Here is a 27,744-nt window from a genome sequence, read left to right as displayed (position 1 = left end):
GACTATCCATATATGGTACAGGCTAGTTTCTGATTTCTAGTTTAGGGGAAATTACATGATTTATGAGAAATGTAATTTGCAACAGTATATATGTGATGTCCGGGAGGTGTTAGCTGAGCAGTCCCTTGTCTTTCAGGATGCGCACTGCTGACTGACAACCTGCTCCAGGGAAGAGAACTATTGTTTGTATTTTTGGCTCTGTGAGATACTAATAAAGGTAATTTACTGGCTGCGCCTAACGGAGTCTAAGTTCTGTTTCTTATTTTTTCAGTTGTTGGGGCTGTAGTGCTTTCCCTCCCTGTGGGGGCTAAGGGACAGAAAACACACCTTCCACAACATATGCATACTTGATCCGTCTTTCTCATTTTCAGGGCACAGGCCGCAAAAGTCTGTGCAGTGCTGGTCTTACTCCTTAACTACTGAAGTTTTCATTGAAGCTCACTCCAGCCCATCCAAATCTGTCTAGCCCAGTGGTTCCCAAACCTGGTCCTGGAGGCACCCCAGCCAGTCAGGTTTTCAGGATATCCACAATGATTATTCATGAGAGAGATTTGATGCATTCCCTCCATTGCATGCAAATCTCTGAATATTCATGGTGGATATCCTGAAAACCTGACTGGGTGGGATGCCTCCAGGACCAGGTTTGGGAACCACTGGTCTAGCCATAATCAGGGCACAGGCCACAGAAGCCTGCCCCTATTGGAGTTGCTATCTAAGCACTGCTAAGTTTTGATTTAATTCTCTTTCCATATAGGAATCCTTTGTTTTTATCCCACACATTTTCTGTTACCGTTTTCATCTCCACCTCCTCCCACGAGAGGGCATTCCAAACATCTACCACCTCCTCTTTGTAAAAGCACTGGATCTCTAAGGAAGTGATAGGGAGAGTAGATGGCATGGATGGGCAGACTGGATAGGCCATATGACCTTTATCTGCCTCCGTTTTTCTATGTAAAATGTAAAAGTACTTCTGACAAACTGAAGCGTAGCAAATCTCCTGGACCGGATGGTATTCATCCTAGAGTACTGATAGAACTGAAAAATGAGCTTGCGGAGCTACTGCTAGTGATATGCAACTTATCCTTAAAATCGAGCGTGATACCGGAAGATTGGAGGGTGGCCAATGTAACGCCCATTTTTTAAAAAGGCTCCAGGGGAGATCCGGGAAATTATAGACCGGTGAGTCTGATGTCGGTGCCGGGGAAAATGGTAGAGGCTATTATTAAAAACAAAATTACAGAGCACATCCGAGGACATGGATTACTGAGACCGAGTCAGCACGGCTTTTGTGTGGGGAAATCTTGCCTGACCAATTTACTTCAATTCTTTGAAGGAGTAAACAAACATGTGGACAAAGGGGAGCCGGTTGATATTGTGTATCTGGATTTTCAAAAGGCGTTTGACAAGGTACCTCATGAAAGGCTACAGAGGAAATTGGAGGGTCATGGGATAGGAGGAAATGTCCTATTGTGGATTAAAAACTGATTGAAGGATAGGAAACAGAGAGTGGGGTTAAATGGGCAGTATTCACAATGGAAAAGAGTAGTTAGTGGGGTTCCTCAGGGGTCTGTGCTAGGACCGCTGCTTTTTAATATATTTATAAATGATTTAGAGATGGGAGTAACTAGCGAGGTAATTAAATTTGCTGATGACACAAAGTTATTCAAAGTCGTTAACTCGCGACAGGATTGTGAAAAATTACAAGAGGACCTTGGGAGACTGGGCGGCTAAATGGCAGATGACGTTTAATGTGAGCAAGTGCAAGGTGATGCATGTGGGAAAAAAGAACCCGAATTATAGCTACGTCATGCAAGGTTCCACGTTAGGAGTTACAGACCAAGAAAGGGATCTGGGTGTCGTCGTCGATAACACGCTGAAACCTTCTGCTCAGTGTGCTGCTGCGGCTAGGAAAGCGAATAGAATGTTGGATATTATTAGGAAAGGTATGGAAAACAGGTGTGAGGTTGTTATAATGCCGTTGTATCGCTCCATGGTGCGACCGCACCTTGAGTATTGTGTTCAATTCTGGTCGCCGCATCTCAAGAAAGATATAGTAGAATTGGAAAAGGTGCAGCAAAGGGCGACTAAAATGATAGCGAGGATGGGACGACTTCCCTATGAAGAAAGACTAAGGAGGCTAGGGCTATTCAGCTTGGAGAAGAGACGGCTGAGGGGAGACATGATAGAGGTATATAAAATAATGAGTGGAGTGGAACAGGTGGATGTGAAGCGTCTGTTCACGCTTTCCAAAAATACTAGGACTAGGGGGCATGCGATTAAACTACAGTGTAGTAAATTTAAAACAAATCGGAGAAAATGTTTCTTCACCCAACGTGTAATTAAACTCTGGAATTCATTGCCGGAAAATGTGGTGAAGGCGGTTAGTTTAGCAGAGTTTAAAAAGGGGTTGGACGGTTTCCTAAAGGACAAGTCCATAAACCGTTACTAAACGGACTTGGAAAAATCCAAAATCCCAGGAATAACATGTATAGAATGTTTGTACGTTTGGGAAGCTTGCCAGGTGCCCTTGGCCTGGATTGGCCGCTGTCGTGGACAAGATGCTGGGCTCGATGGACCCTTGGTCTTCTCCCAGTATGGCATTACTTATGTACTTATGACATTACTCCTAAATTGACCCCTCTCTCCCCCACCAACAACCTCAATACATGAGCTGTAGTTCTACTGCTTCCCCATCTCTGGAAAAAAGATTTGACAAATATTAATATACAAACAAATATTTAAATTTCTATATCGTATCATGGATATATAACCAGGGAGTCATCTTCCTCCTCCTCCTCCTCCGGAACAAACTCCCCAGCTCCAGGGAGAGAATGTCTGAGGGGCCCTTCCACTAAAGAGGACAAAGGCTAAAACAGATGCCTAATCTTCCACCAAATGCCCTACTGGGGACTCTAGGGCACTTCCCCACCCAGACTGCCCATCATAAAGCCCCCCCCCCCGAGATTGCTTCCAGGTGTCCATTGCCCTGACCTGCATCACACACACCCACGTTGTCCCCTGGAGCCCTGCAAGAACTGCTGAATGTCCTCCATGAGGGCCTGGATAAACTAGGGAATAAAATCCTCCTAGGATCTGTCCAGGGCCTTCAATGAGCCGTTAAATACAAAAAGAAATGGAGAACCCCAACCCACGCTTAGGGGACAGGGGCTGAAATCTGGGCAGCCCACATGGCAGCCATATGGTCTTGCGGCCCAATGTCCACCATTCCTGTCAATTTCATCTCTGTTCACACCTGGCACAACAGTGAATCTAATCCCTGGCGATCAGCAGTCTGCAGTGAGAGTGACTCCCGCATGTCCTCAGAACAATCCCATCATAAACAGGGCAGGGGTCGGCAGTGCTACTAATGAACTGGCTCCCACAAGCTCCACACTTCCTGTCACCTGGCATACAGAGTTCCCCACATCCTCAGGATCCCCGCTACGATGGGGTCTACTGTACATTCTAATGTCCAGTGGCGTTCCTGGGGGGGGAGGGGGGGGCGGTGGGTGCGGTCCGCCCCGGGTGCACGACGCTGGGAGGGTGCCGCACGTGCCTGTCCTCTGTTCGTTCCATGCTTCTTCTCTGAGAAGAAGCATAGAACAAACGGAGGACAGGCGCGCGGCACCTCCCCAGCGGCGTGCACCCGGGGGGGGGGGGGTGTCGCACTACATCCGGGGGGCGGGGTGCATCAGCGATCCGCCACGGCTGTCAGCCCCCCTAGGAACGCCACTGCTAATGTCACTGCTGTTTCCTTGGCAAATTACAAATACATAACATTTCAAAAACATAAAAACAACCAATACATCAAACAACTTATACAAAGGCAGAAGCTACTTAGATAACAATCTTATGTTTAAATCTGTTTATTGACGTATCATATAAAACATCGATACACAATGTTCAGCGAATAACCTTTCTAATACAACAGACAACTATCAATCCGTCCACATACGTCAAAACATGTTCTTCTTTTTATCCCCAAACAACCCCCCTCCCCCCACCCTCTCCTCCTTTTAGTTTTAAACCTTTTGTTAACAGAATCTCCAAAACCCACTTTTAACATAATATCTATCAGTCCGTACTAATACACACGTAACTGCCCCTCCCTCTGAAAACTCCAGTATCTTCCACTATTATTGAACAAGCTGCATACCTTCCATCTACCCCAGAAAGGACATGGAACTCCAGCAGTAGATAACAATCTTAAACCTACAGAAATAGCCAGTGTAACCTAGGGGTTAAAATAATCTTAACTGGGCTCCTCCAGAGGGAAAAGAAAAAAAAAAAGAGTTCTATAGTGACATCAAAGAGTTCTATAGTGACATCACTCTGGAACCACAGCTGAGCAAGCTGAGACCCGGTTGCCTTGGCAACAGCTTGCTGGTCAGTTGAAAGTTGGGCAGAAACAGGTGAAGAGAGTATGTGTATTTTTGAGTGTGAGACAAGGTTGCCAATTGGGTGGTTTTCCCGCCCAATTGGACAGTTTTCCGCAACCCGCAGCGGGAAATTTTTGTCCGCGGCAGGTCGTGGTTTTTTCGGCTGGTTTTTCGGGCCGGTTTGGGTGGGGCTAGTGACGTTTTGGGCGGGGCCGGTGATGGAGGAGGCGGGGCCGATGACGGAAGAGGCGGGGTCAATAATGGCGGAGGCGGAGTCGATGATGGCGGGGGTGGGGTTGATGACGGCGGGGGTGGGGTGTGAACTTTTTGGGCGGGTTTCGGGGCCAAGTACCTGGCAACACTGGTGTGAGAGTGGCCAGGAGTTGGTGCTGCGGTTGAGAGAGGTTGTGCGTGGGTGAGGCTGGTGCTGATTGAGGTGGAGAAAGATATATATATATATGCGGAGTTAGGATTGGGGAAGGGGTGAATACCTGTGAGTGAGTGTCTAGAGAGGGGGATATTAAAGGGAGAAGGGTGGACATAGACTGCTTCCCTCCTGGAGGGGAGTGCTTTTGAATAAAAGCAATGCTTACGGGATCTCAGACAAAAATCAGGAGTTATTCTTGTGTAAGTCCCATGCAGTGGGGAAAAAAAATGTAAGACATTGGCTGAGCCACCCTCCTTTTGGTACTGGAGAAATAGGTTCCATGAGCTAATGCTCTGGGAGGCCAGGGAGGCTTACGGTAACCCAAAGAAAAGAAAGGTCTTTGCTAATATATGGTCTAAATATTTACAAAATATCTCCCACAAGGCTAGAAGTGCAGTGCTTAACAAATTGGATACGTCCTAGATAGTGAGACATCCAGCAGATATTTGCTCCGGATTTTGGACCGGTTAAGACCTATAATAGATATTGCTAGTATAATTACCATGAAATAAGTAGATAAAGGTAAAGGAGTAAAATAAAGGGGAGGTTGGGGGGGGGGGGGAAGGGGGAGGAAAAGATGTAAAATAATGATGATGATTTTAGACTAGATGCACATGTACAATTATGACATGACTGAATGTTTACAAAATGTTTGACTTTATTGGTTTTGTTTGACGTGGTACATCATCAATAAAAACCGTTGAAATATAAAGGGAGAAGGCTGTTGGTGAGAGCGGATGTGTGGTGCAGGGTGTCTGAGCAAAGGAATTACAAGGGAGGTAAATAGGCGTTAGGAAAGAGAGATGAATGCATGAAATTAAAGTACTAATATTGTTTTGAAAGGGGGATTATCTAGGGAATGTGTGAATAACATTTGGATTGAGGTAATTGGTTTTGGATGCAGTGAATGCTTATGGTGGATATACCCTTCCAGTATAGGGAAGCGCAAGTAATAGTTTAGGCCTGGAAGTGAGGTGCCTTTGGTTAATTTTATTTATAATAACTACCAGCCCCAGTATTTGAAATTCCATTTAAAAGTCATTTAGTATAGTGGAATATGGTAAAGGAAATAGGGAGAAAGGGTTTTCTTTCCTATTTTATTTAATTAAGAGTAAGGTGTAGGAGGAAGAGAGACGTGAAAGTGGTGCTGGAGGAGAGGTGACCGGGCCCCCACGCAAGAAAGTTCGGAGCTGCATCAATTCCAGAAGGAGAAGGACAGCTAGGTAAAAGTGAAATAGACTTTGAAGCAATACTTACCTGGGAGAGAGTCCGGGTAACCTAGGGAAACAAAAAAAAGACACAAAGCATCAAATTCTTCCTAATTTCAGGGAAGAAAATAGATAAAATAAATAGCTGTTGCCACAGGTTGATGATTAAAAAGGGTAAATGTATAAAAAGGAACTTATCTGATAGTGGTGCATAGAATCCAGATTAGTCTGTCTGGAAAAGGAAGAATACAAGAAACATTGTTATGATGTTGAAGTGAAGTCATTGAAATGTTGTTTAAATGCTTAGTGCTAAGTTAAATACCAAGTTTTGTTGTTCAAAAGGTAAAATTATAATTATTAGTCATCAATAAAGTTTATATTTTGCAACTATTCAAATTGGTCTCCTTCAAGTTCAGAACTTATCCTAAATTTAGTTTTTTATTCCTCTCCTGCCCTTCGAGGACAGGAGACGAGGTTAGTGGATTTGTACCCCCTTCCGGTTGGCAGAAAGTTCCTGAGGGTGAGTCACGACTACTGCCAACTAACTCTCAGAGAACCTACAGCTGACATCGCATGCCTTACCAGGGAGGGCATGTAACAAGAGTTCACCTAAAACAATGCCAAGTGGAGGAGTGGCCTAGTGGTTAGAGCACTGGTCTTGCAATCCAGAGGTGGCCAGTTCAAATCCCACTGCTACTCCTTGTGATCTTGGGCAAGTCACTTAACCCTCCATTGCCTCAGGTACAAGCTTAGATTGTGAGCTAATAAAAAAGAAAAATTACTCCTTATCTAGTGACACCAAGGTCTGATAATTCTCCTTCATCACCTCCTTGTAAAGCTCCTTCTGCCATTTTTCCAAATCGTCCCACTCCTCCTGGGAGAAATAGATGGCAATGTCCTCAAAGGTTACTGAGACCAGAATCACGTCCATTAGTAGGCCCCATAGTGCTGGAGGTCTGGAGGAGAGTTCTGTACCTGGGCACCTCCATTTAGGTGCCCCGAGGGTGCATGGAAGGAACCTATTCTGTAGGGACAAAGAGTTCGGAAACACTGTCCGCAAAACTCCAAGTCCAGTCCTGGAGTACCCTTTGCCAGTCAGGTTTTCAGGATATCCACAACGAATACGCATGAACTTGATTTGCATACATGCAGATCTCTTTCATGCATATTCATTGTAGATATCCAGAAAACCTGACTGGCAAGGGGTACTCCAGGACCGGACTTGGGAAACACTGTTGTAGGATATAAGGGAGAAATGGAAAACCTGTGTTTGTGTCAGTCACAGGATGAGAAAGGATTGTTAAGATCCTCTGGTATGGAACTTAATAACCTTGAAGACTACAGCCTGCGAATGCCTGGCAATGAATGCCTCTCTGTTGAACCAAATGTCCTGGAGCTAGGCCTTGAACACTAGTCATAAAAGAAGTAAATTGTGTAGATTAGCAAAAAGTAAGGATGTGGGGCCAAAATGACATGATGTATCTACTGATCTATGAAGACAGACCGAGCCTGAGAAGAAAGGAGCACAAAATATAGCCTTTATTAGTGCTGTTTGGACTAGAACTGTACCAAACATTCATATTCGATTCGGCCCCGAATACATTATTCATATTCAGCCTAATAGTGATTTCAATTCAAATACGAACAATCCAGGGCTCTACTGTGCTAAATCCTACTGAAATAAACACTTGACCTCTGATTTCACTTGAGCTTTAACATAAATTATAAAAGAAGCAATGCCCAATTTTGTATTTGGTTGAACATCAAAATAGGCTATTTAGTACTGCTCTAATTTGGCTATATAGCGAGGGTCCAAAGTACAAAACAAAGTCCATTTTGGAATATTGATTTTTACCAATAAAGAACTGTGTGCCGTCTCTGAAGGCTCTTGGTACTTTTTGCTGTACAGCTCTAATTTGGCCATGTTTTCTACTGCTGGATACTTTGTGTTTTCCCTGCTGCCTCCCCCTCCTCCCCCCAAATGGGGTTTGTTTGCAAAGCAAAAGAAATAAACATACATAGTACGTGCGCGCGCGGGGGCTGGCGAATGCTGTTGCTGGTGGGGATCTCCGATCGGAGGGGCTGCTGTGGACATCACCCATTGGTGATGTCCTCCTTGCGAAGGATGTTAAAAAAATGGAAGCGCTGCAAAGAAAAGCTACGAGGATGGTATGAGATTTGCGTTCCAAGACATATGAAGAGAGACTTGCTGACCTGAACATGTATACCCTGGAGGAAAGGAGGAACAGGGGTGATATGATACAGACGTTTAAATATTTGAAAGGTATTAATCCGCAAACGAATCTTTTCCGGAGATGGGAAGGTGGTAGAACGAGAGGACATGAAATGAGATTGAAGGGGGGCAGATTCAAAAAAGATGTCAGGAAGTATTTTTTCACGGAGAGGGTGGTGGATGCTTGGAATGCCCTCCCGTGGGAGGTGGTGGAGATGAAAACGGTAACGGAATTCAAACATGCGTGGGATGTGCATAAAGGAATCCTGTGCAGTAGGAATGGATCCTCAGAAGCTTAGCCGAAATTGGGTGGCGGAGCAGGTGGGGAGAAGAGGGGTTGGTGGTTGGGAGGCTAGGATAGGGGAGGGCAGACTTATACGGTCTGTACCAGAGCCGGTGATGGGAGGCGGGACTGGTGGTTGGGAGGCGGGAAATACTGCTGGGCAGACTTATACGGACTGCCCTGAAAAAGACAGGTACAAATTCAAGGTAAGGTATACACATATGAGTTTATCTTGGGCAGACTAGATGGACCATGCAGGTCTTTTTCTGCCGTCATCTACTATGTTACATGTTGTACTATATTTAAAGAATGATAACGTCAAAGGAATTTTTTAAAATGTTTTTAAAGAACCTCAGAAAACTGCAGCTGTACTCAATATAAACACAACTAATCACCAGTTCCACTTTCTTCAGGCCCTGATTACACTCCAATATGCATATCAGAAGAATCACATTTTTAATATTTTTACATTTTACAAATAAAAACTTACTTCCCTGTCTGCCAGGAAATGCAGTAATTATGAAACATGGAGACCACGTCAGGTTTGCTGGTGGTCACAGAAGTACCCGTTTTTATTTGCAATGACTGAACAGAGTGGAATAATTTGAATAATATGTTTATTCAGTACAGCTTAAGTTTTCTGAAAAGAAAATTGTTTCAGAAACTCCATAGAGATTACAATTATTTGATAAACAGACTGTTGGGAAGATAGGGCTATGTTTGCTTTACTGTTTAGATTTTTTATTTTTAGCAGTGGGGGGGGGGGGGGGGGCACAATATTTTAATGTGGATTTATGTTTGAATTGGGACATTGTGATACTTTGGATATAGGATTCCAGCTGGAGTGACACTTTCAGTACATAAAAAGGATGTTACTTAATGTTCAAGTAGGATATTTTGGGACTTACAACTCTTGCAGGGCTTTGGAGAGAGTGCATGTGTGTTTGAAGAGATTTGTACAGCTTTCCTTTTTCTGTACTCCTCTGGGGATACTCTCAGCCCAAAGTGAGAGAGCAATTGCAGAAGGCAGGGGTGACTTGCACAGCAGATCTCAGCTTGAAAGGTACAGGTGCAAGAAGCTGAGGCCAATCTCCTACCTGAGCAGAAGCTGTTGCAGACATTTTCCTCTCTGCTTTTGCTGCTTAGCAGGGTAAGAAAGGCTGAGCGTTTGCCTCCTGCGGTGCTGGGAAGGGAGCGGATGCGGGTTATTACAGAGCAGAACGGGAGAAAGAAGGGCGGGCGCTGAGACTGCAGGATGGAGGTTCCCAAATGCACCAGTTAACCGGCAAATAAGAAGTGACACTCGCTTGTGTGTCTCTGGGTCAGGTCTCTCCGGCACCACGCTGCTTCTCTTCTTGCTGGGCGCAGGTTGATGACAAAATGCAAGGGGCGGGGTGAGCAGGGCACGCATTGCCATTGGCAATTTGCCAAGCATCTTCTCAGTGCACTGTAAACTCTGTGAAGAGCAATAGGTGACTTTAACTCTTCCTCTCCCTTCATTCTGGTACTGCCTTCTGCAGTGTATGGGGGTTACTACATTTCTGAGTGGAAATCTGAAACTAGGGTGGACAACTTTCCATATCATCAAGCTGATCAATCCATAGACTGGTGGGTTGTGTCCATCTACCAGCAGGTGGAGATAGAGAGCAAACTTTTGCCTCCCTATATGTGGTCATGTGCTGCCGGAAACTCCTCAGTATGTTCTCTATCTCAGCAGGTGGTGGTCACACACAGCAGCAGCTCTGGCTAGGCCTCCAAGCCTAATTTTTAGGTTTTGTTGAGTGCCTGGGGTTGAGGGCTCTTTTGAGCAAGTGCAAACCTGGTGGTGCCAGGTCCCTCCTTTTCTCCCCCCTCCCGCTGGCTCCGTTAAAAAAAAAAAAAAAAATTTTGAACGTCCTTAAAGGCGTTTATTTCGACGTTTATTTAAACGTTTATTGCAGCTACTCACTGGGACACCAGGTCGTTACAGCTCGGAGCGGACAGCAGGTAATTTTTACCTTTTTATAGCGGGCAGGGGGTTCCCCGATTTATCTCCACGTGGCATATGGCGTTGGAGGGCGAGGGCGTAAAGAGTCGCTCCCCGGATCGCTTGGGCGCTTCTAGAGGGGATGCGGGGGTCTTAAAGCCTGATTCGCCCGTGTTGGGTGACAGTTTCGTGGCCGATGAATGTCCCGGTCCTTCCTCCGGCGTGGCGATTTTTCCCGCCATAAACGCCCATCCCCCGCTCCTCGCCTCCGCCATCTTGGCCGGCCACGCGGCTCGGACGGCTTCTTTTTGGGCCGCCCTTGAGGTTGGAGACATTAATGCCATGAACGCCCTTAATTTGGGCGACGGCACAAAAGCGGCTAAAGTTAAGCGCCGTTCTTCCCGCGCGGCTCCTTCGCGGAGTGTCGCGCCGGACGCCATTTTGGATGCGCAGCATGTCTCTCCCCCGCTCTTGCGAGCGCCGGTTGAGGGTGCGTCTAGGGCTGTTGCCCAGGCTGCGGAAGTACACAGTCTGGGGGGTTTTCCCCCGAGTTTGTTTTGCTGCTGCATCAGGCCTTCCTTATGCAAAACGCTGCCCCTGCTCCCTCGTCTGGTAAAGAGGTTGAGGTTCCCAGAGGTAAACGCCCTCAGGTTGATTCCCAGGCCTTGGAGGACTTTGTCTCCTCCGATGTAGATGAGGGCAGCGTATCTGAGGTCTCCCAACGGTCCTTTGCGGATTCCTTGGAGGAGACGGATCCCCGCTCGGATGGAGCGGATGACCCCTCTGCAGCGCGGCTTTTTAGCTCAGAGGATTTGTCCAACCTGTTGGTACAGGCCATGGACACTTTGAAGATTTCCTCTCCGGAGGACGTCTCTCCCTCAGCCCCTGTTGGCTCTGCCATTATGCTGGGGACGAAGCGCCCGCCTAGAACCTTCCACGTGCATGATGCCATGCACACCTTAATTGCGGCTCAATGGGATGTCCCGGAAGCGAGCCTTAAAGTGGCTAGGGCTATGTCCCGCCTCTATCCTTTGACTGAAAGTGAACGTGAGGCCTATCTGTGGCCTACCGTGGATTCTTTAATCACTGCGGTGACTAAGAAAACGGCGTTGCCGGTGGAAGGTGGCACGGCCCTAAAGGACGCCCAAGACAGAAGATTGGAGGCGGCCTTAAGGTCGTCCTTTGAGGCAGCTGCTTTAAGTTTGCAGGCCTCAATTTGCGGCTCCTATGTGGCCAGGGCGTGCCTGACTATGGTGCAGCGGGCTTTCCCCTCGGATCTTTCCTTGAGGGCTGATTGGCCGGCCCTGGAATCGGGCTTAGCCTATTTGGCAGACTTGCTGTATGATGTCTTGAGGGCCTCAGCGAAAGGCATGGCTCAATCTCTGCGCGGCGGTGGCTTTGGCTGAAACATTGGTCTGCTGACCACGCCTCTAAATCCCGCCTGGCTAGATTGCCTTTTAAAGGCAAGCTGCTCTTTGGGGTCGAGCTGGACAAAATCGTGACCGATCTCGGCACGTCTAAGGGCAAGAAGTTACCAGAGGTCAGGGTTCGGGCTAGTACTCGCCCTGGTACCTCCAGAAGACGGTTTCAGGAAGCCCGTCGGTACCGCCCGGGCAGGTCGGGCTCCTCTGCCCCCTCTTCCTTCAAGAGGAACTTCTCCCCCAAGCAGCATTCCTTTCGCAGAGACCGCCGTCCCGGAGGTGCTCCCTCCGGTCCTCCCCCAGGGTCTCGTACCCAATGACGGGGCCTTGGTCCACGCCCCAGTGCAGATTGGAGGACGGCTGTCCTCGTTTATGGGCGAGTGGACCACAATAACTTCAGACGCTTGGGTGCTGGAAGTCATCAGAGACGGCTACAAGCTAGAGTTCTGCCGACCCTTAAAAGACGGGTTTGTACTTTCTCCCTGCAAGTCTCCGGTCAAAGCTGTGGTAGTGCAGCAGACCTTGAACAATCTGATCCGCCTGGGGGCGGTCGTTCCGGTGCCAGAAAATCAGCTTGGCAAGGGATGTTACTCCTTTTTCTTTGTGATACCAAAGAAAGGAGGTTCTGTACGGCCTATCCTCGACCTCAAAGGGGTCAATTGGGCCTTGAAAGTTCGGCACTTTCGCATGGAGACCCTCCGCTCTGTTATAGCGGCAGTGAAGGCAGGAGAGTTCCTGGCATCCTTGGACATCAAGGAAGCGTACTTGCATATTCCCATCTGGCCTCCTCATCAACGCTTTCTGCGTTTTGCAGTACTGGGCCGACACTTCCAGTTCAGAGCCCTCCCGTTCGGGTTGGCTACTGCTCCGCGGACCTTCTCCAAAGTAATGGTGGTCATCGCGGCCTTCCTGAGGAAGGAAGGAGTTCAAGTCCATCCTTATCTGGACGACTGGTTGATCCAAGCCCCCTCTTATGCAGAGTGCGGCAAAGCTGTGAACCGGGTGGTTGCTCTTTTGAGCTCCCTGGGGTGGATCATCAACTGGGAGTAAAGCCAGCTGCGCCCGACTCAGTCCCTGGAGTATCTGGGAGTTCGATTCGACACCCAAGTGGGCAGAGTGTTCCTGCCAGACAATCGGTTTGTCAAGTTTCAGGCTCAGGTGGACTAGTTCCTAGTAGCCTCTCCTATTCGGGCTTGGGACTACGTGCAGCTGTTGGGCTCTATGACGGCCACGATGGAAGTAGTGCCCTGGGCCAGGGCTCATATGAGACCACTACAACAATCTCTGCTGCTGCGCTGGACTCCGATGTCGGAGGATTATGCTGTGCGCCTTCCCTTGGACCCAGCAGTGCGCAAGGCGCTGAGCTGGTGGACGCAGACAGACAAGTTGTCTGCAGGAATGCCTCTGGTGACCCCAGAGTGGATTGTCATCACGACAGACGCCTCTTTGATGGGCTGGGGAGCCCACTGCTTGGGAAGGACAGCGCAGGGGCTCTGGTCTCCTGCAGAGGCAAGTGGTCTATCAACCTCCTGGAACTCAGAGCCATTCGGTTGGTGTTGTTGGAGTTCATCCCGGTACTGGTGTTGAAGCCTGTACGGGTCCTGTCGGACAATGCCACGGCTGTGGCCTATGTCAACCGCCAGGGAGGTACCAAGAGCGCCCCTCTAGCCAAGGAGGCCATGAATCTATGCCAGTGGGCGGAAGCGAACCTGGAACAGCTGTCAGCGGCCCACATTGCCGGAGTCATGAATGTCAAGGCGGACTTTCTCAGTCGCCATACCTTGGAGCCCGGAGAGTGGCAGCTATCTGCTCAGGCGTTCTTGGGCATCACGAAGCGCTGGGGCCAGCCGAGCCTAGATCTGATGGCGTCATCGGCCAATTGTCAAGTGCCGCGCTTTTTCAGCAGAGGATGGGACCCTCGATCCCTGGGAGTAGATGCTCTTCTTCAACAGTGGCCGACACAAGAGCTTCTCTATGTGTTCCCGCCCTGGCCCATGTTGGGCAGGGTGCTAGACCGGGTGGCAAAGCATCCCGGCAGGGTAATCCTGGTGGGTCCGGATTGGCCCAGACGTCCCTGGTATGCGGACTTGATCAGGCTCTCAGTCGGCGATCCTCTGCGGCTGCCAGTGGAGCAGGGCCTGTTTCATCAGGGTCCCGTGGTGATGGAGGATCCCTCCCCCTTTGGTCTTACGGCCTGGCTATTGAGCGGCAGCGTCTGAGAAAGAAGGGCTTCTCAGACAAGGTCATCGCCACTATGCTGAGAGCGAGGAAGCGCTCTACTTCTACTGCTTACGCCAGGGTTTGGCGTATCTTTGCAGCGTGGTGTGAAGCAGGCTCACTTTCTCCCTTCACTGCTCCAATTTCTTCAGTGTTGGCGTTCCTGCAAGAAGGTCTGGACATAGGCCTGTCGCTCAGTTCCATGAAAGTTCAGGTAGCGGCTCTGGCTTGCTTCAGGGGCCGCCTGAAGGGTGCTTCCCTGGCTTCGCAGCCAGATATGGTGCGCTTTCTCAAGGGAGTTAATCACCTGCGCCCTCCTCTGCACTCAGTGGTGCCTGCGTGGAATCTCAACCTGGTGCTAAGAGCATTGCAGAAGCCGCCTTTTGAACCCTTGTTGAGGGCATCTCTGAAAGACCTGACGTTGAAAGCAGTCTTTTTGGTGGCTATCACTTCAGCCAGAAGAGTTTCCGAGCTCCAGGCACTCTCATGTCGAGAGTTTTTTCTGCAGTTCACTGAGGCAGGAGTGACTATTCGCACAGTGCCTTCCTTCCTGCCCAAGATTGTTTTTCGCTTCCATGTGATTCAGCAGCTCTGTCTCCCTTCCTTTCGTAGGGAGGTCTACCCAGAGGAATACTCTGCTCTCAATTTCTGGATGTGAGACGAGTCATCATCAGATACTTGGAAGTGACCAATGATTTCCGGAAATCGGATCATCTGTTTGTCCTGTTTACAGGTCCTCGTAAGGGTCTGCAGGCTTCTAAGCCTACAGTGGCAAGATGGGCAAGGAAGCCATTGCAGCGGCTTGGGTGGCCGCAGGGAAGGCCCATACCTTTGCCAGGCATTACCGCTTGACTGTGGCTGCTCGGGCGGAGGCCCGGTTTGGAGCTTCAGTGTTGCGGTCAGGGATTTCTATGTCCCGCCCTGGGTGAGTACTGCTTCGGTACATCCCACCAGTCTATGGATTGATCAGCTTGATGATATGGAAGGTAAAATTATGTATCATACCTGATAATTTTCTTTCCATTAATCATAGCTGATCAATCCATAGCCCCTCCCAGATATCTGTACTGTTTATATTCTGGTTGAATTTTAGGTTCAAGTTTAGCCTTCAGTTACTTCAGGAGGACTTCGTGTTCAAGTTCTTCTTTCACTTGGATTCTTCAAGAGTTGAGACGAGTTTGTGTTACAGTGAGCTGCTGCATTCCTCTCCCCTCCGTTTTACGGGCTGGATTGAGATTTAAATTCTGCCGGCACTCCCTCCCGCTTCGTGCGGCTGTAGGGCAGCTTTGTACCCCTCCCGCTTCGGCGGTGTTAGGGTCAGTCAGCTCCTCCCGCGGTTGCGGTTGCAGGATAAGCCAGATCCCCCCGCATCGGCGGGTGTGGTGTCCCTCCCCCGCTCCGCGGGGATGAGCTGGACGGATTCCCCTCCCCCACTTGTGTGGGGATGAGCTGGGTTAATTCCCCTCCCCCGTTTCGGCGGTGGTGAGCTGGGCAGAGTGTCCCTTCGTGGGTGTAATTCTCTAAGTGCTGAGTCCTGCGGATGGAGCTTTGATATCGACATACTGAGGAGTTTCCGGCAGCACATGACCACATATAGGGAGGCAAAAGTTTGCTCTCTATCTCCACCTGCTGGTAGATGGACACAACCCACCAGTCTATGGATTGATCAGCTATGATTAATGGAAAGAAAATTATCAGGTATGATACATAATTTTACCTTTCCATATACACTTTAATTAGACATAAATCAGCCAGTTGGGAGGATAGAAACATGACCCATCCAGTCTGCCCATCCTCTGTAACCCCCAATTCTACCTGTTCCTAAGCGCATTGGCGTTCCTAGGGGAGCTGACACCCGGGGTGGATCGCCGATGCGCCCCGCCCCCCTGATGCAGCGCCCCCCCCCCCCAGCGAAAGAACCCCCCCCCCCCCGGGTGCACGCTGCTGGGGGGGGGGGGGGGGTGCCGCGCGCCTGTCCACTTCGTTCGTTTCCATGCTCCCTCTGCCCCGGAACAGGAAGTAACCTCTCCCGGGGCAGAGGGAGCACAGACCGAATGTAGCGGACAGCCGCACCGCACCCCCTCCCCCTCCCCCTTGGTAAGCCACTGCCTAAGCGATCCCACATGCTTATTCCATGCCTTTTTAAATTCTGGAACAGTCCTCGACTCCACCACCTACACCATCCTTTCTGTGAAACTAGCCGTTGAGCCCGTAAAAACGGGCTAGTAAAGGAAGGGAGGGGTTGAAAGGCCCCCTCCCCCCGGATAGGTCGCCGCTGCCACCCCCCCGGAGTCCCCTCCGCCCCCCCTCCACCCGGGCCGGGTACCTGGCTTCACTATTCAAACCGCTGGAACGCAGCACACAGCTCATCTGAGCTGCCGTCGGCCTTCCTTCTTCTCTGCGTGTGTTCCGCCCTCGTGTGACGTAACGTCGGCGAGTGCGGGACACAGGCAAGTAAGGAAGGCCAACGGCAGCTCAGATGAGCTGTGAGCTGTGTTCCGGCGGTTTGAATAGTGAAGCCAGGTACCCGGGCCGGGTGGAGGGTGGGTGGCGGCGGCGACTCTGGGTGGGTGGGGGGAGCAGTAGTGGCAACGGCAGTTCCCTCACTCGCAGGTGCACAGGTTCCCTCTCTGTCACGCCCCCCGTCATCACGTATTGACGCGGGGGCGGGAGAGGGTCTCTACTGCGCATTTGCGAGTGAGTACGCCTCTTGTCATTTATATGTTTGATAATACTTCCTTAGGTTACTCCTAAGCCTATTCCCTCTTAACTTTGTCGTATGCCCCCTCATTCCAGAGCTCTCCTTCATTTGAAAAAGGCTCTCTTCCTGTACATAAATGCCCTTGAGATATTTAAACGTTTCTATCATGTCTCCTCTCTCCCTCCTCTCTTCCAGCGTATACATGTTGAGGTTCATAAGCCTGTCCCTATAATTTTTGCATTCAAGACCGCTTACTAATTTCGTAGCCGCCCTCTGGACCAACTCCATCCTGTTTATACTTTTCCGTAGGTGTGGTCTCCAGAACTGCACACAGTACTCTAAATGAGGCCTCACTGGAGACTTATACAACGGCACTATCACCTCCTTTTTCCTGCTGGTCGTGCCTCTCTTTATGCACCCAAGTATCCTTCTGGCTTTGACCGTCGCTTTTTCTACCTGTTTGGAAGCTTTAAGGTCATCAGACACAATCACCCCCAAGTCCCGCTCTTCCTTCGTACACTGAAGCACTTCACCCCCTATACTGTACCGTTCCCTCAGATTTGTGCGACCCAAGTGCATGACCCTGCATTTTTTGGGATTAAACCATAGTTGCCAAATATGGGATGGGAACATAACATAAGTGTGCCCATCAAACTAAGTATCCTGTTTCCCAACAGTGGCCAATCCAGGGCTGGCTTAACCATCGGACCAGGTGAGACTCTGGCCCAGGGTGCTGTCAATTGGCGCAAAAATACCCATCATCTCATCAGGGGCAGCCTGAGATAAGCCGCCGCCCCTCCCCTTCCACGAAATTACCTTTTTCTTTTCTGTTCTTGTTTTTCAAAAGAAGGCAGCAGCAACTCCCTTAGGCTGCCCTGCCGCCAGTCCTGGCTCCTTCTCTCTACTGCAGGTGGCCTGCCTCTCTGTTTCCTCAGAGGCGGGCCACCCGCAGTAAATAGAAGGGGGCAGGACCAGCAGCAGGGCAGCCTCTAGGAATAGCTGATGCATCCTGAGGGGGCGATGCTGCCTGAGGCCCCGCCTCAGGTGGCCTAATGGTAGGGCTGCCGCCACTGCCTCTGGTCTCACCTGGTCTGCAGGTTAAGCCTTTTCTTCCCCTCCCCGAGAGTCCGGCAGTGCTCCCCCACCCCTCACACTCTCCCCATGGTCCTGTAAAGTTTATGGTGGCAGCAGCAGCAACCTGACAGGCTGTCTTTGGCCAGCCCCTGGGTCTTCTCTCTGCCGTGTCCTTCTGGCCAAAGACAGCCTGTCATGCTGCTGCCGGCAACCGTCATAAACTTTACAGTAGAGAATGGCATGGGGACAAAGTTTGTCTCTGTCCCTGCAAACTTGGTTGGATCCCAATCACACAAGCCTCAAACTGTTCTGATTTTATATATCATTTTATTGAAGTAAAAAAAGAAACAATATTCTGTTCAACTGTCCTATACAGTTTACAAACAGTATAGAACAAGGATCAACTAAATCCCTGTCTCCTCTCACAAATATTCCCTATCAAGGCTGAACAAGCTAAATTACTACAGAATGCTACATTGAAAATTCATGTTAACAGAATACCTTGATCACACACACACAGAACACAAATGCCAAATACACAATAGCTGACCAAAAATGATAAACATATCAACCTGAAACCACACCACAGAAATAGAAAGATATGCATTTTCTCATATACCTTGAAAAATATGAAGATAACATGTCAGAGATAGTGTTGGAGGGGGGGCAACTAGGACAACTGCCCCCTGGTCAGAGAGAGCCCTAAGCTTACTGGAAGCTGAAGAAGGCATGGCCTGGTAGTGGGCTACGGCGTCCCCTCCCAAATTTCTGCCCTGGGCCCTGACCACATCTAACACCAGCTCTGGTAGGATACAACATTTCACATCTGACGTATTCTATTCACAAAATAGAAAATAATTTTTTTCTACCTTTTTTGTCTCTTCATTTTATTTTTGAAATCATGTCTGCCCCAGACTCTGGTTTCTGTTTCCCTCTGTCTTCTCAACTCACTTGCCAGGATCTCCTGCCCATTTGACATTTCTTCTTTCTCTGTGCTCTCCACCCATCTTTCCCCATGTTCTGCATCTTTCTTCTCTGTGTCCCATATACTTCCCTGCCGGTATCTTCTCTGTGTCCATCTCCCCACATTCATCATCACCACTCCATGTCCCTATCCCCTCCACCTATGTCCAGCACCACTCCTTTGTGACTCTGTGCCCCCCCCCCCCAGTCCAGCATCTCCCTTCTGCGTTTCTAGTCTCTCCGATGTGTGGCGTCTTCCCTCTGTATCCATGTACTTCCATGTCTGTGTCCCTTCCCCTCAGCAGGTCCAGCACCGCTCTCCCTTCCCTCCAGCAGCTGGGCAAGGGAAGAGTGGCCTAATGGTTTGATCCTAGCAACCTGGATTCAATTCCCACTGCAGCTCCTTGGGACCTTGGGCAAGTCACCTAACCCTCCATTGCCTCAGGTAAAAAAAAAAAAAACTTAGCTTGTGAGCCTTCTAGGGACAGAGAAAGTACCTGCATATAATGTGTACAGCACTGCGTATGTCTAGTAGCACTATTGAAATGATTAATAGTAATAGTAGCAGCATCTCTGTCCCTTCCCTCCAGCCCTCCCCCATGGGTCTAGTGTCTCTTTCTCTCCCTTCCCTCCAGCCAGCCCTCCCTCCCCCCCAATAGTCCAGTGCCTTTCTCCCTACTCTCCGTCTCCCCCTTCAGAACCAGCAGCCCCCTCCCACTTTTCCAACACTCCCCCTCCCCCCCTACATGGGTCCGGCGCTTTTGTCTCCCCCCCCCCCCCTTCCCACCACAGTAGCTGTCTTATGCAGCAGCCAGCTGAGCTGACTGTGACCTCCACAGGCTGCCCTGTTCCAGAGCCTTCTCTCTGCTGGAACTTGCCCTTCTGTTGTAACTTCCTGTTTTCGCTAAACAGGACCCAGCAGAAAGAAGGTCCTGGAGCAAGCCTGTGGGGTTCGGTGTCAGCTCAGATGGCTGCTGCATAGAGCTACTGCTGGAGGGAGGGAGGAAGGCAGGCAGGCACAAAGATGCAGGGTGGGGCAGGAGAGGGGCACTGCCAAAGCAAGTTGGCTCAGGGCACCACTTTCCCTTGAGCAGGCCCATTATCCAGGTCACAAGTACCTGGCAAGATCCCAAATGAGTTTGTCCCTGTCCCCGTCTGCATCTCTGCAAGCTTTGTTGGATCCCATCCACACAAGCCTCAAACAGTTCTGATTTTATATATCATTTTATTAAAGTATAAAAGAGGGTCACGTGACGCCATGGTGCGGGGCTGACACTGGAAAGATAGGCTCCGGGCACATTCACCCGAAAATCAGATAATTTGACTTACCCAGGGTGCGAAACGCTACAGCATTGCTCCTATAAGGTGAGAGAGCGGCTAGTGAGTAAAGATCAGGCAGAGAACCACAGAATGGCAGCAAAATCGGTGAGGAGAGAGCGAGATAAATCGAAACTGCCAGATAACAAGATGGCCGACCAGCGAGATCCCAGAGAGCTAGCGGTGGGATCCGCATGGCTGACGGAGATTACGGCCGAGGTAACAGCAGCGGTTGAGGCGGCGCTAGATAAGAAACTACAGCAATTGTTTGACCGGACGGAGGAGGCTCATGAGCGTATTGATAGTATGAATCTGGAGCTAGATGAAGGTTTACAGCGGATTTCGGAGATGGAGGAGACGGTGGGGGCGCAGAAGGAGATTAATAAGAAATTAGAGCGGCGGGTACAGGATCTGGAGACAAAGATCGATGATTTGGAGAACAGGGGCAGGCGAAATAACCTGCGTCTGGTTGGACTTCCAGAAACGCTCTTGGATAAAGACCTACCTTCCTTCTTGGAGGAATGGCTGCCGAAGTCTTTACACATCGAGGACAAATTACAGAGTTTTTGTATTGAACGGGCTCATAGAGTTGGGCCTCCGCGATAGCCAGCGACCAGGCCGCGAGTAGTAATATTAAAATCTCTGAACTTTCGGCATAAACAATATATTCTGGACGCGATAAGAGGAGGTTGTACCCTCACCTACCAAGATAAGAAGATCCTTTGTTTTCAGGATTATTCTCAGCAGGTGCAGATGAGGAGGAAGTCCTTTGCGCCTATATGTACGGACCTTTTCAATAAAAAAATAAAATTTGCGCTTCTATATCCGGCTAAGCTGCGCCTCACGATTAATGGAGTCACAAAATTTTTTGACACAGTTGAAGCAGCTAAAGCATATATTCAACAACATGGGGGTGAATAGATCATCCAGAAGGAAGGATACAAATATAGAAGCATTTTGTGGTTAATTTGTGGTGGGTTTTCGAGTCTTGAGTACTGATTGTTTGAAAGGTGACTTAAATATGATATGAACAGAGCTTGAAGATAGGGGAGCTTATGAACGAGACAATACAGAATATGACAACAGGGGAAACAGCAGCAGACTGTGGAATATAATATTGAATTATTAATACGGTATTGTGGGCATGGAGGGGCGAAATGCAGAATAAGACAGAATGACCACATAGAATTAAGACCCTGCATAGAGTTGCTGAACTATTTCCTGGTTGTTGCAAAAGAAGATGATCAAAGACTGGTATGGGATCCTTTGTTTTCAGGAGTATTCTCAGCAGGGGCAAATGAGGAGGAAGTCCTTTGCGCCTATATGTACGGACCTTTTCAATAAAAAATAGAATTTGTGCTTCTATATCCGGCTAAGCTGCGCCTTATGATCAATGGAGTCACAACAGTTTTTGACACAGTTGAAGCAGCTAAAGCATATATTCAACAACATGGGGGTGAATAGAACCTCCAGAAGGAAGGATACAACTATAGAAGCATTTTGTGGATAATTTCGGGACAGAGGATTACTTGAGACTTTCTTAATATAGAAAGCTACTCCAGTGGAACTGCTATAAGTTTTCAAGTCTTGAATACTGATTGTTTGAAATGTGACTTAATTGTGATATGAATAGAGATTAAAGATAGGGGAGCTTATGAACAAGATAATACATACTACGACAGCAGGGGAAACAGCAGTGGACTGTGGAATATAATATTGAATTACTATGGTCTTATGGGCATGGAGGTGAACTGCAGAGTAAGACAGAATGACCGCATAGAATTAAGACCCTGCATAGAGCTGCTGAACTATTACCTGGATGTTGCAAAAGAAGATGATTAAAGACTGGTATATGAGAAGTGACCTGTAAAATTGTGAATGGGTAGGCTGTGGGGACTGGGAAGAGTTGGATGGGTAAATGACAATGATAACTGTAGGGTGAGTGCAGGTGTTATCAAGTGACTAGTTCTTGGAACAGGAGGGAGGGAGGGAGGATTAGAAGGATGGGCGACAGGGGGGTGGGGGTGGGATGGGAGGTAGGGGGAAATATAGGGCTTGGTTACCAGAATTTCAATTAGGTATATGGAGTCAGAAGAGATATGTGAGTGAGTTGAATGATGAGTGGCTGCTGAAAAGAATAGTAGGAGTGGTGCTGCTGGGACACCATGACTGCACATTTATAGATGTGGAACAAATGTTGATGCAAGAGCGAGATATAGGGGATTGATGGGACTAAAGGTATACTCCTGGAATGTGGGAGGTATTTCATCTCCCATTAAGAGAAAGAAAATATTACATAGTCTTAAAAAGAAAAGAGCAGACATAGCACTCCTCCAGGAGACACATTTATCGTCTCAGGAGCATGATAAACTCAAAACCTGGTGGGTGGGGACAGTGTTGGAGGCCCCTGCGGTGGGGAAGAAGGCCGGAGTAGTGATCTTGTTCCATAAATCCCTCCAGGTAGAGATGGGGCAGATGTGTATTGATCCTGAAGGGAGGTACATTCTGGCGCAGGTCAAGGTGAATGGAAATACCTACCTTATTAGTAATATATATGCCCCTAATGTGTACAGTAAGAAATTTTTCCATACTCTCATAAGCAAGATGCAGCAATTTAATATCCCGCAGAAGATAATTGGGGGGGGACTTCAATGTGGTAGCGGATTCCACCTTGGATAAATCACATAATGTAGCAGGTGCGCTAGGGGAAATGGATAAAGGTATCAATTTGTTGTGTGGAGCCTTGGGAGTGGTTGATGTGTGGAGGGTTCTTAACCCAAATACCAAAGATTATACGCACTACTCTAGAGCCCACCACACGCAATCACGAATAGATTACCTATTGATAGATGAAAACAGCTTTGCAGGAATCTCAGAGGCTGCAATTGATCCTACGATTATATCGGATCATGCGGCAATATATATTGAATTTAAAGATCAGAATACACAAAGTAGACAGTTTAGATGGATATTTCCCCTGGATCTTTATTATGATCAGGATTTTTGGGCATATATTAGGAGGAAATGGGAAGAATATACACTATATAATGCATCTCATAAAGATACACCAATACTGTTTTGGGAGGCTGGGAAGGCTGTGTTAAGGGGTGAGATTATAGCATACAGTGCCAGAAAGAAAAAAACAGAGAGATCGAGAGATCATCAGGCTGGGGGAACAGTTGGGGCAATTGAGGAGGGCGTATGGACAAGGGTCCGCAAATCATATTCGAGAGCAATTATTAGCCACCCAGGTAGCCCTAAATGAACTGTTACATCAGCGAGCCAGTAAATCTGCTGAATATTATAGATATCAACTACATAGGTTCGGTAATAAACCAGGGAAGATGATGGCAGGTCTGGTGAGGAAGGTGAAGGGGCAGAGGAGAGTGTTGGTGGTCAAGACACAGAGGGGAGGGAGGACTGGTACATGATGATACAGAGATAAGAGATGTCTTTAGGGATTATTATGCTAGGCTATATGCTAAGGATGATGATGATGATTTAGATCCTGATATATACCTAGAGAATGTCAACAAGCCAAAATTTCAGAGCAACAGAAGAGGGAGCTAAATAAACCGATTGAGCCTGAGGAGGTCCTTAGAGAAATAAAAGACAGTGCATTACATAAGGCTGCGGGGCCAGATGGATATAGGGCTGAATTGTATAAAATACTAATGCAGGACATAGGAGACCCCTTGACTAAGGCCTTCAATAGATCAGTTGAATTAGGGGAACTCCCGCAGTCTTTGCGACTAGCGGACATAATGGTCTTCCCGAAACCTGAGAGAGATCCGACCTTACCAGACTCTTATAGACCAATTTCTCTGATTAGCTATGAGGCTAAGTTGTTGGCAAAACTTTTGGCCTCGAGATTGGCAAAAGTGTTACCTAGCATAGTTGCGACCCCTCAGGTAGGCTTTGTGCAAGGGAGACAGAGTGGGAAAAATATTAGGCTGATTTTGGCATCAATGGAGAGTGTGCGAAGGAGGGGTGGGGAATCCCTCTTGATCAGCTTTGATGCCGAGAAGGCGTTTGATCGGGTCGAGTGGGAGTTCCTGTTTGCTTCATTGAGGGCGTATGGTTTTGAAGGCTATTTCACACAAGCAATCTCTATATTATATAAGAACCCTATGGCGAGAGTGCTGGTCAACGGAGCGTACTCTCGAAGCTTTGTAATTAATAGAGGAACCAGACAGGGATGCCCTTTGTCCCCATTACTGTTTGCTATTACGTTAGACCCCTTGGTCAGGGAAATTATGGGTAACTCTGAGATTGAAGGTATAAAATTGGGAACCAGAGAATTTAAGATTTCGGCGTTTGCCGATGACATTTTGGTTCATTTAGATAGACCGGAGAGCTCGCTGCCGGTGTTGATGGAGGTTTTTGAAGAATATGGGGCCTTTTCGGGATTTAAATTGAATTTTCAAAAGTCAGAGGGGTTGCCCACAACTAATACGGTAAGGGAGAAATGGAAGGGAAAGTTTCCACTGAGATGGGCGAATGAGGAATTTAAATACCTAGGCATAACACTCACAGGAGACCTGAGTAGAATATATAGACAGAATGTTGATCAATTACTGCAGTATACGCGACATAAATTAGCAGTATGGGAGGGGCTACCTATAACATTAAGTGGGCGAGTTGGTTTGTATGCGATGATGCTCTTTCCAAAATGGCTGTATGTATTGCGACAGTTACCTATAGTATTACAGACTAAAGATATAAAGAAGATTCGAGGAATGCTGACTAGGTTCTGTTGGAGTGGGAAAAAGGCTAAAGTTAAATTGGATTATCTTTATGGGAAAAGAGCAGAGGGAGGTTTGGGGTTGCCTGATATTAAACAATATAATTGGGCCTGTTTGGCTCGGCACCTAGCAGATTGGATTTTGGAAACAGAAGAGCATACGGCATGGAACATTGAATGTAAATTGTTTAGCCCATATCATCCCTATTATTTGTTGCATGTTGGGGGTAAAATGTTACCCAAAGAATGGCGGCATCATATTTTATTACACCCAATGCGCAGTATATGGCAGTACATATTGAGGAGACTAAATAAGAACCCACGATGCACGGATCTTCTCCCACTAGTAGGGAATGGAGCATTTGAACCAGGGAACACTCACCCGAAATTTATCAAGTGGGCACAGGAAGGAGTAGTGTTGGTGGCAGATGTGATGCAAGACACGGGGAAGGTTATAACTAGGGAGGCTTTAGAGGATATGGTGGGAGCGGAGAATGTGACATGGTATGATTATTATCAGCTCCATAGTTATATTGAGAATATACATAGAGAAAAATGTGATAAAGGGATGTATGAGATATTGGTGAATTTGTTTCTGCCTCAGGGAAGAGAACAGACTACGGTGTCCACACTGCATAAACAGTTAAGCCTGATTGCCGTGCACCGTAGCTATGAGGCAGTGGCTAGACGATGGTCCGAAGATCTGAGGGTAGAGATCAGAAGTGGAGATATAGCCCAGTCTTTAAAAGAGATTGTACATAAAGTGGCTAGTGCCAGATATAGGGAGATACAATTTAGAATCATTTTGAGAGCATACTTCTCTCCCATACAGGCGTATTATGCAGGTAGATTGCAAGAACCGCATTGCAGTAAATGTAATTATCAGAGAGCAACACTGTATCACATGATTTGGGGGTGCCCTGTTATTCAAAAGTTTTGGGGTCCAGTGTTGGAATATTGCGAAGCTCTGCTACATAAGAAGCTTCGGCTTGAGACTAAAAATGTTGTGCTAGGATTGAGGGGAAGTGGGTCAATTATGCGCTACAAAGAAAGCCTATTTGTATATAAGGCACTTATTGTTGGGAAACAATGTATTTTACAATATTGGACACAAGAAATAGGCCCATCTTTCTGGCAATGGAGGAGCTCGCTTCACTCCCTGGTGCGGATGGAAGTGCGTGCTATGAACAGTAGCCCTAGAAGTAAACTACGTTTCTGGGAAATTTGGGAACCGTATGTGCAGGCTTTATCAGGCAGAGCTCGTAGTCTATTGGTGAACACACTCACGGGAGGGGGAGGAAAGGAAAGTTAAAAAAAAAAAAAAAAAAAGGATTCATATGTTTACTGAATTATGTTGATATGAGAATTCTGGTAAGGGTATAGGGGGGAAAGGGGGTGGGGGGAAGGGAAGGGCATTTACAGAAACGTTTGATGACACTTAAGTTAAAGGTTATGTTAAAGAAGACAGAGATTTGTATTAAGTATATGTTTATTGATCAATATATGTTGTTGACTGTGACATCAATAAAACAGTTTAAACATAAAGTATAAAAAGAAACAGTATTAACCGTCATTTTATAAATCACAAACAATACAGAACAAGGATCAACAAAATCCCAGTCTTCCCTCACAAATATTCCCTATCAGGAAAGCTGAACAAACTAAATTACTACAGAATGCTACATAGAAAATTCATGTTAAAAGAATACCCCATCATACACACACAGAACACAAATATCAAATACATAATAGCTGACCAAAAATGATAAACATATATTAACCTAGAAATAAGCAGGGGATTTTCCCAAGTCCATGTTAATAATGGACTTTTCTTTTAGGAAATTATCCAGTTTTACCACACTCTCCGGCAATGAATTTCAGAGTTTAGTTACACATTGAGAGAAGAAATAGTTTTTCCAGTTTGTTTTAAATGTACTACTTAGTAGCTCTATTGCATATACCCTAGTCCTAGTATTTTTGGAAAGTGTAAAGAAGTGTTTCACATCTACCCATTCCACTCTACTCATTATTTTGTAGACCTCTATCATATCTCCCCTCAGCCATCTCTTCTACAAGCTGAAGAGTCCTAACCGCTTTAGCCTTTCCTCATAGGGAAGTTGTCCCATCCTCTTTATCATTTTTGTTGCCTTTCTCTGAACCTTTTCTAATTCCGCTATCTCTTTTTTGAGATGCGATGACTAGAATTGCACACAGTATTGAAATTGCGGTCGCATCATGGAGAGATAAACGCATTACAACATTCTCATTTTTGTTTTTCATTCCTTTCCTAATAATTCTTAACATTCTATTTACGTAGAAAAATTGAAAATTTAGGCAGTTAAAGACCATATGGCCTATCCAGGGGCTGTCTTGAATTCAGATACAGTTTTCGTCTCCACCACTTCCACCGGGAGGCCGTTCCATGAATTCACCACCCTTTCCATGAAGAAGTATATCCTCCGGTTACTTCCAAGTCTGTCCCCTTCCACCTTCATTCTATGCCCCCTCGTTCCAGAGCTTCCTTTCATTTGAAAGAGACTTGCCTCCTGTGCATTCATGCCACATAGACATTTAAATACCTATCATATCTCCCCTCTACCGCCTTTCTTCCCAAAAATATGTAATCCACTGCTTATTTCTTGAATGAGCAGCATAACATGTACTGTTTTCGGATCTTGCCAGGTACTTGTGACCTGGATTGGCCACTGTTGGAAACAGGATGCTGGGCTTGATGGACCTTCACTCTGTCCCAGTATGGCAACGCTTATGTTCTTATATGAGAATTTCTAAGAGATGACAGCTTTCTCTGAA

At 47.4% G+C, this 27,744-nt stretch overlaps 1 long non-coding RNA gene across 1 annotated transcript; it reads right to left on the bottom strand.

Annotated features, from left to right (window-relative positions):
• Positions 1-168: 168 nt before the first annotated feature.
• LOC115465134 lies at positions 169-27,602 on the bottom strand. Its single transcript, XR_003941332.1, has 3 exons — positions 27,591-27,602; positions 18,861-18,870; positions 169-245 (listed from the first exon to the last, which is right to left on the bottom strand). It is a non-coding gene; the product is annotated as an uncharacterized LOC115465134 (long non-coding RNA).
• Positions 27,603-27,744: the final 142 nt, after the last annotated feature.

Source organism: Microcaecilia unicolor, chromosome 1 (genome assembly GCF_901765095.1).
Source record: "Microcaecilia unicolor chromosome 1, aMicUni1.1, whole genome shotgun sequence".
Lineage (NCBI taxonomy): Eukaryota > Metazoa > Chordata > Amphibia > Gymnophiona > Siphonopidae > Microcaecilia > Microcaecilia unicolor.
This window is presented reverse-complemented; position numbering and strand designations above follow the sequence as displayed.